The sequence below is a fragment of the Camelus ferus genome, chromosome 12 (genome assembly GCF_009834535.1).
Source record: "Camelus ferus isolate YT-003-E chromosome 12, BCGSAC_Cfer_1.0, whole genome shotgun sequence".
NCBI lineage: Eukaryota > Metazoa > Chordata > Mammalia > Artiodactyla > Camelidae > Camelus > Camelus ferus.
Genome location: NC_045707.1, coordinates 23,672,469 through 23,687,207, shown reverse-complemented (window position 1 = coordinate 23,687,207; position 14,739 = coordinate 23,672,469).

The following is a 14,739-nucleotide window of genomic DNA, read 5'->3' as shown; positions in this document are numbered from 1 at the left end:
GGACCACCTCTTCCCACCTCTGCGTCCCGCACAGTGTCCAGCCACCTGGCGCACTGCATCCTCACATCTCTTGATATTTTTCTGGAGGAGGGTGGCTGTCAAGAGAATTGAAATGTCAAGCATTTAAATAGAGCTCACTAAATATTTTTCATTGTTTAATTGATGTTTAAATCCATGACATCAACAATATTTGATTCTAATATAATTGTGCTTTTGATTATTTTTCCCCCAAAACCTTATGGACTGTTTTGCCATCGTGTAGCTAGAGTGTCTTTAAATAGTTATTGAATTGCTTCAAAATTCCATTAACTTTTACTTTTTATCTAGCACGCTCATTCGTTTAATCCATGAAATTTGACTAATGGAAATTGATTTCTTTCTCCAAAGCATCATTTTCTCGCCACATCCTTTGTTGCTAACTCACAGGCTTTGATGCACTTGTTTCTGACGTTGCATTTGTGAGTTAGGTTTATACTTCTTACACTTGAAGAATATTCCTTATTATCTTTCCAAGGGTGTTTAATCTACAATGAATGAAGGCTTCCATTTCAGGAGATTTTCACTTTTTTTTTTTAAATAGCAGAAACCCAATTAAGCTCATTACAATCTCATTCAACAAACATTCAGATGCCCATTATGCCCCAGGTCTTTGGGGGTCTCTGGTGCAGCTGCCAGTTACTGCAATGATCTAGAAATGGGTAAGTGTGCAAAACAGGCCCCAGTGCCGCTCGTGTGCAGCACAGACGCTTGACTGTGCTTATCTTTGGTCACTTCTACTTGCATTAACCATCTGTGTGACTTCGGGCAAATCACTGGTCCTCTCTGAACTTCAGCTTCCTCCTCTGTACCTGAGTCACAGGGTTGCTGGAAGATCTGTATAAGAAAATGTTTAGGAAAGTTTCAGGAGAGGCACCTACCATATAATAGAGTTAAATAAAGGCTTGTTGTCTTTCTTAATCATCTGTTTGGAGGTTCTCCTCTCCTCCTGTTCCTGTTCTTCAGCCTAAGGGCCTTACTTTCAGACTAGCTAATGATCCTGTAAGAGGGTACTTTTAATAGGAGACTCTGAATGTCTGAAAAAAAGTTAATGTTTAGAAGAAATGAATCAGGGGCCCCAGGAGAGGTAACGGGGGAGAATTCTGAGGCCAGGAAATCTCCAGGTCCTGTCACATTGCACTGCTTGGGGCAGTGGCTTCTGCCCTCCCACAAGGGTCCATCCTCTGGGCTCACTCTGATAGGCACAAAGAGATCAAAAAGTTGAGTTTTTCAGGATATTTGAAATTGTATGAGACACTTGGGAACAGTGAAACTTCCCTCTGAATTTTGGCCACAGGGTTCCATATTCTCCTAATGAGAAGAGAAGAGAGTAAGATAAAAAAAATATCTTTAAAAAATTAAAGACGCGGTGGAGTCTCTGAAGCAGGTGTCTTACTGGCCGTCGGCACATTACTGGTTTCCGAGCACCACTCTTTTAAAGCTTTGTAATGATGTGCTTTAAAATTCAGCCACAAAATAAAATGATGGGTGTGGTCAGGTGTATTTTGCAGCTTTCCAATTCTCCTATAAGGTGAGGATTGCCTATGAGGGGTTTAAAATGCTTTTTACTCTTATTAAATGTCAGTTCTGGTGCTCAGCAATAATTAAACTGAAAGGAAAATGTCAAGAATGATAAATTACAATTACAGGTTTATTCTTTCTTTTCAGAAACTAGTCAGCTCTGTACCATGAGATTCTAAAACATTAACTTTGAGGTTATCGAAGGAGGAAGCCTTCCCGCTATGTTATTCTTTATAAAGGATGTCTCAAATCCATGTAAATTGTAAGGTCTACGACATAAATACAATCCATGGTGTCTGAAGAGTCCATATTTATTCAACTTCATTTAGAACTACTTGACCCCGCAGAAGCCAGCTGCTATAGCTGGAACAGGCATGAGTGGCCCAGTCTGCTCTGTGACTAAGAGGAAATAACTTCATATTTCAATATCCAGCCTAGGGAATAAAGTGGGGTTAGTGAGTGATTTTTCTGAATAAAATCAATTATGATGAAAGCTTTTAAGAGACAAACTTCCAAGTGTCTCTGGCATTTCCACTGGGTCCAAACAGAGCCTTAGGAATCATGAGAAAGAGCATTAAAGGTCGATTACTTTTTCTGAGCATCGTATTCCAGACTTTAAGTCTCATTATTCGAGATAATCAAATTTCCAGCTTATTTCTCAGACAAACAGAAGTTAAGATAATAAGCAGAGTGGAGGTATGGAGCAATTTAAAGACCCCAACAATTGATTAGTTTTGGATGACTAGATCCAATTGCAGGGATGATATGTGTAAAATCTAGAAACATAGGTTTTAAATCAGCAGTTGTATTAAGTATTAGGGCTCTTCAGAGAAACAGAACCAAAAGAAATATATATCTATAAAATAGAGAGAGAGAGATTCACATATAACATTAAAGATTTTATATATACATAGAGAGAGATGAGAGATTATATTACAAGGAATTGGCCCACACAGTTATGGAGGCTGAGAAGTTCCATGATCTGCTGTCTGCAAACTGGAAAGCCAGTGGTATGAATACTGGAGACCTCTGGAAAGTCAGTCCAAGTGTGGAGGCCTGAGAACCAGAGTGCCAACATTTCCCCTACACAGGCGGCATGATCAGAAAATTCATTGATGGCAAGTTAAACGGCAGAGAATAACTAACCTTGAAGTTATGGTTATAATAGCTAACATTAGCTGAACTTTTATTATATATCCAGCTCTGTTAATGTCTATAGTCACATTTTATATTGACAACAACCCATTTTCCAGATGAGGAGACTGAGGCCCAGAGTTCAGGTATCTTTCTCAGCATCACCCAGCCAGTAAGCAGTCAAGAGGTCTGACCAGAGTCACCACTTTAACCACGATTCAGTGTCTCCTCTCATTTCAGGAGGATTAAGGATTGTATCTGAGGATGAAGGAATCATGGTCTGCAAGTGTAATAGGTGGAACCAGCAGAAGAATAAAAAACTGGGGTAAAAACCTTCCAGTTTAATTATAAAAATATTAACATGATTTCAGGTTCTGTCTGCAAAGCTGCAATTTATTACTGTGAAAAAAAAAAAAGGATAGCTAACAATTAACTGGCCCACTTTTGTAAAAGACAGCCACTCTTTGGGGCAAAGAGTTTGTAAATGGATTTGAGAGTATTGCAGCCTTTGGGAACGAGAGAATGTTAAGAACAGAGGGCCTGCATTTCAAACTATCTTATGTGCCTTTTTTCAAATCTACATCACTCATTTCAACCATAAAATTCAGTTTATAGAGTTAGATTCTAAAAGCTTGCCATATTTTAGTGCATGTATTTTACTGTGCAGTTAAAAACAAAATTATAAAAATAAACATTTTACGTTCTATTCAAATCAAATTTTCTAGCTAATCCTCTCAGGAAAAGAGGAGAAAACCCCACACACATACACCTATTTTTCTTTACAGTGGAACTTACCTAAAATAGCAAGTCGGGTGTAAGGTTAAGGACTTGTGAATTTATGCTCCTTTTCGATAAAAATTAATCAGAATAAGTCCACTCCAGCAGCACTCATTTCTAATGGACCTCCAAATCACTAGTATTCCTCCCCTCTATTTCTTCTTCAGCTCTCCTCATCCTATTTCTATTTCCTGAGATCCTGCCAGTTCCCATGTATTAACAACTTAGATGATACTCCAGCCCATAAGGACCCATCACTTCCTGCCTCTGCACAAGGGCAGAGCCATCGGTTGATCTCCTGGCATTACACATTGCCGCAGACTTACTCTGAGATGCACCTCCGCCCAGCCAATTTCCATCCCCTGGTGCACGTGCCTCCGTGGAACCTCCTGCCCTCGGGAACACTGACTTGCTTCTAACCAACAGGATACAGCAAAAGTCATGGGGTGTTACACCCTTGATTACATTAAGTTGTAGAAGACTCCATCTTGCCATGCAGCCTAAAAATTCTCCTTGCTCATTTCATAAAACAAGCAGCCATGACGGAAAGCCCACATGGCAAGGACGTCTAGGAACTATGGCTGCCTCTGCGAGGTGAAGATGGCCCCCAGCTGACAGCCATCAACCAGGTGGGCTTACAGCCCCTCAGCTGCAAGGAAACGAATTCCACCAAGAACCTGAGTGAGCTTGGAAGTGACTTCTTTCCCTGTCATAGCTCCAGATGAAAAGGCAGCCTGCCTGACACCTTCATTATGGCCTTGTGGGAGCCTGAGGAGTGACCAAGCTGAGCCATGCCCAGACTCCTAACACTCAGAAATTGTAAGATAATCAATGTGTGTTGCTTTAAGTCACTGTGGCCAATTTGTTATGCAGCATGAGAAAACGAGGACATAGATCTTCCTCTGAAATCTTCAACCCAAATCTCTCTGAAACCTCCTATTCTTCTAGTTCTGCCCCTTAGCTATGTGACTTCACAGAATCCTCCAGACCCTGATGCCCCTTCTTCTTGTCTATGTGCTGACTTTCTCTAGATGGACAACCTTCCATAGTCAACTGAGGATCCATGGTCCTTCACATCATCCAGTTTCTTGCCAATATCCTCAACCATCTGTTCCATCTTCTTCCACAGCAAATACTTGGCAAATCCCCAAACCTGTATAAATTCAACTGTTTTCCTTCTCCATTCTTACCTTGTGGTCACTGAGAAAACCCTTCAGCTGTACAAGCTGGTCACACTGGAAATCCATAGGCACAGAAACATTTGTTTCTTTGACAATAGTCAGTATTGTGTATAAAATTTGCAAAGAACATAAAAATGTGACTGACAAAGTGCTAGGTGCAAATTTAAGTGAGAACTCTCTCCACTGGAGAATAACGCGTAAGAGGATGACTTCTTCAGGATTTAGGTAATGCGATTTCAACCATGATTTTTAAGCCCTGCACACAATCATTCAGCCATCCCTGACAGGTCTGGCTCAATGGAACACAGGAAATGGGGCCTCCAGAATCCCTCCTGTGTCCCAGTAGAAGTCATGTCATGGGCTTTCTATTCTCCTTTCAGAAACAATAATAGTCTTCATGTTATCTGGTGGAAAATGCACTCTGATGTTCTAACTTTGACTTAAGGTATGATTAGTCAGAATGCCAGTGGCTCCTAAGGGCATAATGAAATTGTTGTAATGGTTTACAGTCCTTGGGAGTGTGAAAGACACAGCTAAACATTTTGTCAAGTGTGTCAGGTTGACGGCTCTTCGTTACTGTGTTCGTCACGTACTAACAAACTCTCTTTGCTGCATTTCCCCCAACAGATGTTCCTAACTGCACCACTTCTAAATTTTACGTTTTTCAGACACAAAGAATCCAGAAAGCAGGCAGATAATATCATTTTAATGAATTCTACCTGTTTTATATTCATTTTTCCAGTAATGTCAAACTAAAGAATTTTTAGTTTTACATTAAATACATTAAATAATTACAATTACATTAGATAATTAGCATTGCATCATCAGGGCAGCCTTGTCATCTGAGAGTTAGTGGTTTTTCGATCCTAAGGGTGTGTATTCTTAAAATAAGTAGAATTTTGATATTTTGCTTTTATCTGTAAGTAAGGCAGGGAATTTTCTTCTTTCTACTTTCCTAAAATATCTTAAATTTCTTCCTCCTCTAGCTTTAGCTTTTGCTTTCTCCCTCTCTTCCCCCTTTTCTAACAGTTTCACAAAAATAGCCCTAAGAGATCCAAATTGAGATCCAAAAGATAAGCTTTGTTCCGTGTTTTTACATAGGAATTATGTTTAGCCGATAACGGGCCGCAAAATAATGTTTTAAAATGAATACAGTATTCATTTATTCATCACTCCTTCCAGAGGAAGCTTTATGGGACGCTATGAATCCACTTCGGTTATGTGCCTGCCAGATTCTGTGAAGTAAGTGAAGTTAACCGTAAGTTTCTTTCATTCCCTGTCTACACTCTTTCCATCCTTTCAGCAACCACTTCCTTATATCAAAGGAAAAGGTGCCATCTGACAGCCAGCTGCCAGCCTTGGTTCCTTTCCCGAAGAACCCATTCATTTGACAAACACCTATTGAGAGCGTAATCCATGGGAGACGCTGGCCGGAGGAGCGCCATTCTCCTCACCACGCTCTTACCTCTGGCCCAGAACAGCTTCCCTCTGCGCACCAGGCTTCACCTGATTCGGACTGCTTAACTACTCACCATTCAGATCTCAGATTGGTCAACACTTCCTCCAGGAAGCCATCCCTTATTGGGCACAGTGCCCCTCCCCAGGGACCCCAGGACATTCTGGTTTACCCCTTTTGTATCTTTCTGTGTTACAGTGATCTGTTCCCTTGTTTGTGACACTCATTAGACTAAAGAACTTTCAGGTTAGGGATGTGTTCCAGGTGGGATTCCTCAACGCCCAGCAGAGGACCTGACACATCCATGGTGCTGAATACATAGGGGGTCCGAGAGGAAGGGCAGTGAGAGCGCTATGGGAATCAAAGCAATAGGTTAATTCTCCTGGGAGAATTATAGAAGGCTTGGTGACTTGTGATGAACTTAGCAGGATAGATAGAATCTGGAGAGAAGGCATTTCAAACAAAAGGAAAGTTGAGGCAATAACCACGCAGGTTTTGTGAAAAGGAGCAGCATGGAGAGCAGCTTGGAATCAGAATGCTGAATAAAGGCGTTCTGCTGTCAAACATATTCTTAAAATAGACTGGGGCAAAGCCAAAAACGAATGAAACAAAATTCGTCATTAACCCCCAGCTTTCATTTGAGATGTTCTTTATTCACATACACTCTCCATGTTTTCCTCAAAGTGCTTTTACTAACCTAGTCCTTCTGTCTAGAAGGACCTCACATCCAAATGCTGCCTATCCGCACCCTTCCTGTACAAGATCTGCTTACGTGTCAGCTGCTCTAGAAAACTCCTGGTGATGTTAACAAGGATGGTGATCACTGCAGCTGCTGCTTATTAAAAACCTTTCATGTCCCAGGGGCTCTACGTGCACTTCCAGTGATCTCATCAACCCCCTAATACAGACATTTCATCTCCATTTTACAAAGAGGGAAAAAGACTCAGAACTCTCAAGGTTAGTAAGGAACACGGCCAGTATTCAAACCCAGGTCCATCATCTTTCGGTGCCTACACCTCCTCTACCTGCTTCCTGGACTTTCCTTCTTCTGGAGCCTTTCCCACATCTCAGCCACAGCACCTGCCAGGTCTCTCTTGCAGTTGTTTCTGATCCTCGCTAATCCTCCCTTCTCTGGTGAGCTCCTTACCTTCAGCATCCTGTGCAACCCCATCAACCACCAGCAGCGCCTGAATTATCCAGTGTGGTCAGTGACAGCTGTTGAATGAAAATACCCTAAAGGTCACCTTTTTAAGAGTCTATATTTGGCTGCCTTAATGAGATGTATGAACTCAACTTGCTCGAGGTGTTAATTACATTTGAATGTTAAGCTCTTCCTGTTTTTTCTTGTTGTTTACATGGAACCTGAGAGAGAGAGAGAAATCCTATCGTTGGAATGAGATGCGTTACCTTTGGTCACACAGGCTTAGGGGGAAACCATCTTTTATTTTTATTCACAGAAAGAGTCATATCCAATGTCCCTTTTCAAAAGGGTTCAGCTTTTATCACAAGTCTTCTCTACAGTTTTTGAAAAGAAAGCTTGGCTAGTAACCAGCACTCTGATTTCACAAATATACACCAGGAGTAACTGATGCTCTTCCCCAAGACAAGCAGGGAGAAAAATTCCTACCCTCTGATACACACACAAACTCAAAGCCTCTTGGGTGACCGGCAAGCTCAAGTTTTCCTCTTTGAGCATTTAACTAAAGCCATAAAATTTAACCAAATTGACTACATAACCCAGTTTAGGATTCATTCATCTCACAAAAATTAAAGCAAATTTAGTCCCATCAATAGGGCGTCTATTGCAGTTGTCACTAGAAATAACTTTGCATGTGTTTGTAAAGTCAGATTTTAGTCGTCTCAGCATTTATTCGTATATAGCCCATTTCCCTTTGGATTGCATAAGCAAGATGAAATGCATAAAATAAGAACTCAGAGGAAAGAAAGCAGGCTGGATACAGAGAAAAACATTTTACTGTTATACTGTCGCATGGTGGAGTGTATGTGTGAGTGTGTGTGAGTGCGTGTGATTGTGTGTGTGTGTGCGCCGCACACTCTTGCTCCTTGTATCCCGTGGAGCTGATCTGAACAAGGTGCTGGCTTTGAAATGAAACATACATGAGACAGATACAGAGACAGAAGGAAGCTGCGTAACACTGGCCTTCAGTTATTAAAGATCTAGCCAAAATTATGTTCATAATTTTCTCAGTCTTTGACTTCCTAACATTTTTGGTAACTGTATATTCATAGTATTAATCTCATTCTATAAACTTAATTACACAATTTGTAATTCCAATCTAATATCCTACCATGCTTATTTCCTCCAAGATCAGATACACCCAGCCAAAAAGAAATCATGAGTTGAAAAAATCTACACGAGTCCTTCCTCTGGTCTGGACAGCTTAAGTCGTTGCTTCCGTCCTAATTTCCCTTTGTCAGCAAGAGAACTACCCTAAAAATCTACCCTAAATACACAATCAGGCTGCATAAGAACAAGCGAGAAAAATCTGCTCACATCATGGCTGAGGGCTTGCAGACTTTTTATATGTGGTTGGATGGAATGAAATCCCCATCCCTGATAATGGAGGAGAAATTTGGGCACCAGAGAGAAATCTGATGTGCCAACCACCCATCACCTTGTGTGGCTTCGCCTCAGGCATTTTCTGGAAAATCTATAAAAGCCTTCTAACGAAAACCAGATCAGGAAGCAGCAAACATGCTTTAATTTAACAGGGTCAGATTTATGATATTGCCCAAAGGGTCAAGGACACAGGAGGAATAGCCACTCCTTCACACTCCAGATGAGCTAATCTCCAGAAGAAAGTTAGTTCTCACTGCATTATGCATTGAGTTTTAAGTAAATGAAGACCTGCCACATGTGAAGAGTTAACTGGGGCTAAAGCACTACTTATTACCCACCTAACGTAAGGAGACAGGGTTTACAGGGCACCAAAAGGAACTGGGGACAGGACTGTGCTATCCTGTGAGGAAGAGAAATACTAGAAGGAGCAGGTGCCTCGAAGGGGCCACAAAGACACCGGAAAGGACAACCTGAAAGGTAAGCCTTTGGGAAACTGATAAGGTCAAGGAACAAGAGAGGTGGTAAACCTTTGTCCCATTGTTTGGACAAAGAAATAAGTTGCCTAAAGAAAGACAATTCCCAAATTTCTGTCAATGTATGGCTCTGGGTTACCCACTTGAAGCCTTCTGAAACCCCCACCAGAGGTTACCCTGAATTTAGTCCCGGGGAGTACCAGGCAACGTCTGAACAGGAGCAGGGGTGAGACGGGGAAGCGCTGGGCGGGCAGGGGCAGCCTCAGCCCCTTACTCATCTGACAGACACTCCTCTGCCCTTTACAGATTTTACCCTGAGAGGATTTCCAACCTGCAGATAAGTTTCGTCTCTAACCCTACAGTGACTGTCAATTTACTTGACATCAATGACTCAGAGCACCCTGAAGGCAGCTCCATCAAGGAGAAAGGCCTGGCCATGAGGGCGAAACGAGGTTTCACCCAGAGCGCATCTTAGATCTCCTACGTGCCTAAGAAAGAGGAGCCCGAAGAATCTTCTTTAAAACTAATTTTTAATTATCCTTCTAGTTTTATTGAGATGTAATTGACATACAACACAGCACTGTGTACTTTCATTTTTTGTTGGTGGGGGGAGTTAGGTTTTATTTATTGTTTTAGTGGAGGTACTGGGGATTGAACCCAGGCCCTTGTGCTTGCTAAGCATGTGCTCTACAACCGAGCTATACCCTCCCCCAAAAAGAATCATCTTTATTCCGTATTTCTGAACTCCATTTCCCAAAGAACAGAGCTACATTTTCAGAAAAAAAAGTCACGTGACCTGTCTGAAGGATAATCGGGAATCAAGAGCTTTTTAAAATTTTTTCTAGACCTTTTAAAAGCTAAGTAGGGAACTCCTCCCTCCTTCCCCAGTAGGTTTGAAAATGTATATGCCACTCCTTCATTTGAGCTAGGAGATGCTGCACCCTCCACTCCATCCCACCAGCCCTTCTAGGGAACAAGACAGTAGGGCAGTGTCCTCTGCCTTGAAGACCCCTTTCCCTCCTTCCCCTCCCTGGGAAGTGTGCCTTTATGAAGCCCTGGGTCAAGTCGCCAGCTCACGTCCCCTCACAAGAGCTAGGACGCAGCAGCTGTTCACAGGGCACCAGGGTCAGCTAGAAGGCACTTCCGCTATTCCTCATTTAAGCACAACTCATCATCTAATGGTAGCTCTCTGCTGATAGAGAACTACCATAATCTACTACTTACTAGCATCATAAGAGCACAGAACCGGAAGGAAGGTTTAAAGAAACAAAATAACCAAGGCATAGTACATACGCTTAGCATATTAATAGAAATTAACTTTAGTCACTGTGGAACTTCATCCAGTCATGGTTTCATCTCTTCCCAAGAACAAGGCCCTCAGTTCCATGTTCACTTCGGAGTGGGAGCACCTCTGCATTCACTGAGGCTTATTCCTGAAGTACCACGCACACCTCCTCCAACCCTCATCACAAGCCACCTGGAGGGCACTTTCAACCACTTTCTGACAACGTGCGCCCAGTCGTTGCTTAGAAGGGTGCAAAGCCCTGCCCCGAAACTCTGCTCTTTGGTCATTTTTAGAGGTGTGCTCTGTTCTTCTGCCCTTTCACCTGCTCCAAACCAAATACAATCACCTCTTCTCAACGGGAACTTCTGGGTTCCTCCTCCTAACTCTGGGCCCCTGAACCTCCCATCAACCTATGAAGATCTGAGTCACTGAGTCACTGGAATACATTTCTTCATGTTTTCTAATGAATTCAGATCTGATTGGTAGATCAACATACCTACCTAAACCTGAGTAGAACAGAAGTCACAAAAAATTATACTATGTGCATGTTTCCTTTCACATCCTTTAATCCATTTCACTGGTAAGTTTCCAAAAACAAAAAAAATCCAAACCCTCTGCATGAGCCAGAAATGTCCCAGCTGCTCCCCCACAACCTACCCAGCAGGGATGCAGAATCCCAATGGCTGCTTTTCTTGATTTTCTTCTAAACATCGTGAGTTTGTCTTCTTACCCCATCATTTCTCACCTTTCCCAAAATAAATTATTGATTTGAATGATTTTATAGTATTTCTAAGGACCATGTGGTGAATTTAATAGCATTTACCCCTGCTATCTATAAATATTTGTATCCAGATATCATAGTTTGGATATTTTACAAAGGCCAAAAAAAAAAAGTCTGAGTATGTCCCTCTGTGTGGAGGTTAGCAGGATAACACATGTAAAGAGACATCTAATGAATGGATTTCTGTCATCATAAGAATCAACACCATCCATCTAGCATTCTTTCCATTAGCTCGCACTGCCCTCTTCATGACCATCACGCATTTCAGAAAATGAACATTCTTTCCATTTCCATGACTGATTACTCAGGGAAATTTGCTTGTCAATATAATAATTGTAATGTGATAACATTTCCCACAGTTAGATTTAATGTCCTTTGGACATGTATAGATCGAAAATATGGATCCTGTCAGAACCAATGAGTTCACCCTCGAAACGTGTTTGTAATACACAAGACCAGGAAGCGGGGACACAGCGCCGCTGGTACAGAACTGACAGGAAGTGTGTGGATCCAGTCTCCACTGGGTTCAATACGGCAGCCTGACTGACTGCAGGATAACTCTTTGTCACGTGTTCTTCAGAACCAAGTGCATGGGAGCCACGTGAATGATGAGAGTGAAACACACAACATAAAACTTCAATTAACTGGAACCCATTTGCGTGATCCCTCACTTTCCAGTTTTTCTCCACTTCCTGGTCCCACAGTCACCTCAGCAACCACTTTAAGCACAAGAGCAGTAAGTACCCTCACAGCAAGAATGTAGCTTTTTAGCTGTTCACAGTACCCAAGACATGGAAGCAACTGAAGTGTCCATCAGCAGATGACCAGGTAAAGAAGCTGTGGTGTGTCTATACATATATACACAACAGGGTATTACTCAGTCATAAAAAAGAATGAAATATTGCCATTTGCAGCAACATAGATGCCGCTAGAGATCATACGAAGTGAGGTCAGCCAGACAAAAACATACTACATGGTATCACTGATATGTGGGATCTAAAAAATACAAATGAGTCCATTTACAAAACCAACTCACAGACATAGAAAACAAACTTATGGTGACCAAAAAGGAAAGGGGAGGGCAGATAACTTAGGATATTAATAGACATACGCTACTATATGTAAAATAGATAAGCAACAAGCATTTACTGGATAGCACAGGGAACAGTATTTAGTATCTTATAATAACCTGTAACTTAAAAATTTATGTTTATAGAAATCATTTTGCTGTGCAGTTCAAACTAACACAATATTGTCAATCAACTATATTTCAACAACAAAAGAAAGAATTTAGCTTTTGAAACCAGCACATCAGGGAGCACATTCAGAGGCTGGTGCACCTTCAGCCCAGTCCCCTGCCAATTCTTATTTTCACGTTGATCATTTATGTTCACATTCATGACACCGAAATGGTGCAAGATCTTCAGTCTTCAAAAAAAGATCCAACATTAGTCACGAAGCTCTGCTTGCTAAACCAAGAATTTTTAAAACCGTCAAAGTAAAAACACCTGGGCTTTTTTAAATCTCCTATGAAGTAAACATGTTAATTAACCAAGAGCTCATTCCCTCATTTTTATGGACCATTGTAATACTTTATACGTGGTTTGGGAATTATCCATTCTTTGGCATATTTCATGTGTCTCTTCCCCTTCATTTGAGTAATCCAAAATTGTCTCCATCTGAAAATGAGCTTGCATGATTTTAAATAAATGGTTAACACATGAATGAGTTCTGTTTTCAGGAATTTTATGCTCAAGTCTCAGAGAGAAAAGACTCTCAAAAGGTATTTTTTTTTTCCAATAATCAATTCAGACTCTGATATTTCCCTTCAGGGTCTATTGTGTAAAAAATGTGACTGTCCCTCTCAGTCCATCCTTGAAGAGTCTCCGAAGACCCTCAAATCACATGGTTCAGTTCAAAGTCAGCCTTAAATGGAAGGCAGTGTGTGCATTGATTGATGTCTTAAATGATAAAATAATATGAAATGATACTCTATGGTCCTCGAAATTACCACTCAGTGATCCTCTCTACTGTGTTTAATATGTGTCACGCTGTGCTTTATAATATATACTATCAACCAATGAGCCTCATTTCACAAACCACATGCCATCATCAGACATGTGAATTTAGAAGCACAGCCTGGGTATACCATTAGGGAAAAGCAGAACACACAAGCCCTCTGTTAACTAAACTTGCACCGCATCCTACTTTTATGGGGGAAGCCAATCACAAGAACACTCAAGGGGTGAACGTTTGAAAATCCATTCAACCCTAGGGTCCCCGTGCACATTAAGACCAAACTCCTACATCAACGGGTTTTAATCATTTTTTAAGCAATAGACTTTTTTTCCAAATAAAACAAAAAAGGCAGAATTATTACAATGGAGGCATGAGGGTGGGAGGCGGGCAGGAGTTCAGTCCAGAGCTCTGTCCACTTCTACCCTGCGGATCAGCCAGATAAGGTTGGGATATGTTGTGGTATCAAGAAAACCCCAAATCTCAGTGGCTTCAAATAGCAAAGGTTTGTTCTTACCCTTCTAGGCTACGGAGGCTCCATCTGGACACATGCCTCTATCATAACCACAGAAGAGGGAAGTAGACCCTAAAGCCTGGCAGCTGAAGACTTCTACCCAGAATGACACTCAGCACTTCTGTTTCTACTTCCTTGACCAGAAAAAGTATGGGGCCAGGCCTAATCGTAAGGGGGTGGGAAGGACAAGTCCTTCCAGGAGGGTAATCCTGTCTGACATATAGCAACACTAGCACAGCTCAAAGCCACCGCCCTCTCGGGCTTCACCTAGCGTTATTCAGGATGAAGCACTGCAAGATGCAAATTGATCGGGAAAAAGGTTTTCTTCCATACTGCAGACTTAGGAGGAGAGCTAAGGGGGCCAGCATATTACAGAAAGATCTCAGCAACGGGAAGGATGTTCAGAACACCCTTTCAGTAAGCCGGACAATTCAATTAACCAGAGTTAACTTCCCAATGTGCCGTCTCACTCGGGTTTACCTGTTTTACTTTTTAAATGAGATTCAGTGACACTGAACATAAAACAACCTTCAAAAATGACAAGAGAACTAATGCTTGTTCATCTTTCTCTTTTCTGTCAACTAAGTTATACGGCCCAAAACTAGAAGCAAGCAGAAGAAGGCTTAAGACTATCGGTGAAAAGAACTTCAATGGTCATCTAGGTTACAGGACAGTGACTGTCACCCTCAGGTGACTACTGACTTAATACTGTGTGTAAAATTGAGGTTATCAGCTTATGGAACATGATTAGCCTTAGTGGCCTTCATTCCTTTCCTATCATGCAGTAGACATAAGATTAGAGGCAACAAGAGCGATCAAAGACTCCCAAAAGCAGCGGTAAGGAAGTGACAATTAACTGAAAAAGACAGATGGAAACCTGTCTAGAAAAACACCTCCATTCATGGTGGGGTGAATAGTCTTCACTGAGCAATTCACCCCCTATGTGTCACAGGACAACCTAATAATTAATGCTGATGATGAGCC